This window comes from Nematolebias whitei, chromosome 4 (assembly GCF_014905685.2).
Source record: "Nematolebias whitei isolate Nwh7 chromosome 4, NemWhi1, whole genome shotgun sequence".
Lineage (NCBI taxonomy): Eukaryota > Metazoa > Chordata > Actinopteri > Cyprinodontiformes > Rivulidae > Nematolebias > Nematolebias whitei.
In genome coordinates this window covers 42329699-42333208 of record NC_056501.1, presented here as the reverse complement: position 1 = coordinate 42333208, position 3510 = coordinate 42329699, and the positions used below count along the sequence as shown (strand labels likewise).

At 41.4% G+C, this 3510-nt stretch overlaps 1 protein-coding gene across 1 annotated transcript in view; it reads right to left on the bottom strand.

Moving 5' to 3' along the window:
- Positions 1–3510, bottom strand: part of LOC119408575 (protocadherin-10) — a 45453-nt gene that overhangs the window by 1377 nt on the left and 40566 nt on the right. The gene's annotated exons all lie outside the window — the stretch shown is intronic.

Below are 3510 nucleotides of genomic sequence, written 5' to 3'. Positions count from 1 at the left end.
ATATATACACACATATATATATATATATATATATATTTATATATATATATATACACACACATATGTATATATATATATACACACACACATATGTATATATATATATATATATATATATTTATATATACATATATATATAAAATTTTCTTGTAATTTTCAAATCACATGTTTTTTTATGATTGTCTACTGCTGTACTGAAAAATATCTCCTGGAGGGTAAACTATATATTGGCTGCAAGTATCAAGCTGCCAAATCCTTCGTTTTCTACAACTGATAGCAGTTTGTCATTAATTATGATGAAGTTTAGCAACTTCTCGGTAAACATTTGAGATCCAGGGCTTCAGCAATGTTTTCTTCTTGTTCAATCCGAAGCAGGCAGCCTGATTTCGGTCAGCCGCGCTCAGTCTGCCCCTCCTCAGAGACGGGCAGATTGAACGGGGCAAATTGGACGCCGCTGGCCAGGGTCAGGCAGCCTGCTATGAATTCAGCAAGAGTAGCGCCACACTGAAGCCACGGAGCTCGTATGTCCAACATAAAACTAACTTTACCGCAGTTTAATGTGGCGCTATGGCTCTGCAGACATTGCACGTTGCTGTCTTGTTTTATGGTGTTTCTAGTGTAAAATACTTCCACACAGCGAACATGTTTAGATGAAAAGTTTGTTAGCCGTTAGCCACAGCGCTGCTAACTCAGTCCTCACGTTGTAGCTGGCTGCAAACTATGAAATGGATTTCCTGAAGGCGGGTCTTATTACTCTGGGTTCATGAGACACACCTCCGTTCAGGAAATCCATTCCATAGTTTGAAGCCAACATGCATCATGGATCGGAAATCTCTGCAGGTTGGATCGGAAAATGGATCGGTCACATTGGCATGATACCTGATCCAGAAGTTTTTCTGATATTGGTACCGTGCATCTCTATTCATACACCGATGGGACACATATCTGAGGCAATGAGGGGTTCAGTGTCTCGCCCAGGGACACTTCAACATGTGACTGCTGGTGGATTCGTACCCCCAACTCTTGCACTGGAGGGCAACTGCTCTAACCACTCAGCCACAGCCGCCCAAAACACATGAAAATTATTTTTTTTCCTTTTGGCTGCTCTCTTCTTCAGAGGTTGCCACAGCAAACTAACTCCCACGAAGACTTGACAATTGTTTTTACACCATATGTCCTTCTTGACCCAACCACAGACCACCGAGCTACCACAGCCCTCTGTGTGGAGCAGAGAGCTGCTATCTAGTGCACCCAGGGGATTAGATGGTGGTGCTCCATCACACCTGATTCAGTGATTTAATTACTTCAAGTTCTGCAGAAGTCAGTTAATCACCCATTCATTCAAATCATGTTTGTCAAAGCAGGGACACAAGTAAAACATGCAGGATGGTGTTCCTCAAGGATCAGGGTTGGGAACCACTGCTCTGCTGACTTTAACTTTAGACAACTATTGGTTTTGATTGTACAAACACATTTTCTTCTAAAAAGTAGATGTGTGAGTGCTGAGTGCTGAATGACTACTGAAATGTGACTGAATGAATTAATTGAGTTGTTAAATTTAAAACAAGCTAAAGTCAGCTAAATCAAGCTAAAACTAACAAGCCAGCAGCTAAATAAAGTAGCATTAAAAGACAAAAACAAAAGCAGAAGCTGAAGCAGATTTTAGAGAACAACATTTTTGTACTTAATGGGGGATTTTATATGAAATAAAGTAATTTCTAACGTATAAAAGTTACAAAAACAAAACAGTCAGTGCACTGATGTGGGTTGATCTGAAAGTTCTGAGGTATGGATGGTCAAAATAGCACAAAGTACACAGAAGGCATTTTATTAACAAAAAAAAAAAAAAAAAAAAATTTTCCATTCAAATACACCAGAATGCAGGAAATGGCATTTTGTTCAAAATTTTCTGGGGGAGGACCCCAAGACCCCCAACAGTGTGTCACCCCAACATTACAAATGCTTCTGATGCCAATAGATGTTTACAGATGACAAGCAGTTGATGTCTCCTGCTGCTGAGGAATTTGGAGAGAATGTTTGTAGTTTTCAAGATGAGTGTTTCTCTAAACCTAAATGTTTTTGATGCAAGACATTCAGGTGGGTAGAAGTCACAATGTGGAAAAGAACAGAGGTCGGAGATTAACCTTTGACCCCCCCCCAAAAAAAAAAAAATCATTTGAGGAAACTAAACTTTGAAGTATAGTTGATAAAAACTAGAAAGTAGTTTCCTCAAGTGATTGTAGTGGTTGCTTCACACACACATACTACATATATATACGCACATATACTACATATATATATAATGTGTGTGTGTGTGTGTATTTATATGTATGGTGGTGGCCATCTTGGATTTTGATGTGGGAACCCTATTTTCAAAAGAAATCTTTCTTACACCTTGGTGCAGCCACACCCCAAAATGGAAGTCGGACCTGATTTATTTTTCACGTTATCATGCTCACAACATGCACGCACGAACAGACGGAGGGTATTTCCTTTTCCTCCTTTTAGCTCCTCAACAGGGGACAATGAATCATCTGTAACAAAACATGTTAAAGCTACTGCATGCGGCTCATTGGATCACCATGGCTGGCTGCGGTAGCCATGTTTCACTGAGTTATTTTCAGTGATAATTAAATATTTTGCTAACAAACACATACACAGACTTTGTAAAATGATCTGCGATCAGCTGATTTTTTTTCCTGTTTGCACTTTATTCTGACATTAGTGTGAGTGCTGCACGCTCCTGGGATCTATAAATACACGCCCCCCCCCCCCCACCCCACACACACACACACACACACACACTCACAAACACACGCACACTGCTTACTACAGTCTTAGTCTAATCAGTCTGCGTTCAGAGGGATTAGCTGCAGATAGCTCGAGCTGGACAGTTTAGATTTTAGCCCCAAACAGAGACTTAAACACACACAACACAAGAGGATTTAGGCTTCAAACAACATGCATAGGCATAATCTAGTCCCCCCCTAAATAACAATAAAAACAAACATACTTGGCAATAAAAACCCAGTTTGCCTTCAGGCTCCCACCCAGCCTGAACATGAGCTCCACACTGTTCTGCTCCGCTCCCTGACAAAAGGCTCGTTTTCCCGCAGAGGGTTCACTTGAGTGAAAGGACTCAACAATAATTGCCCCCACATGAAAGAACAGAATCAAACGAGTTTCCAGTTCTAACAGCGGCCCGCTTTTCACCGAGCACGAGCTCTGAAAGCCGAGCACAGTCAGTGGGCGGGCCGCTAATCCTGAGCTTCAGGGGTTAGGCTTGAATTTGATGCTCTGTAGAAGTGTGTGTGTGTGTGTGTGTCCTTGTTTATGCTACTTTGTGAGGCCCATTTTTCCAACTTATACTGCATTGTGAGGACCAAATGCTCCTTATGGGGCCCAAAGTCCGGGCCCCATAAGAAGAAGTCCCGTTGGTGGGTTAGGGGCTAGGTTTAGGACTAAGGTGTGAATTGAGGATGTGTTAGGTTTAGGGTTAGGTATGTACTG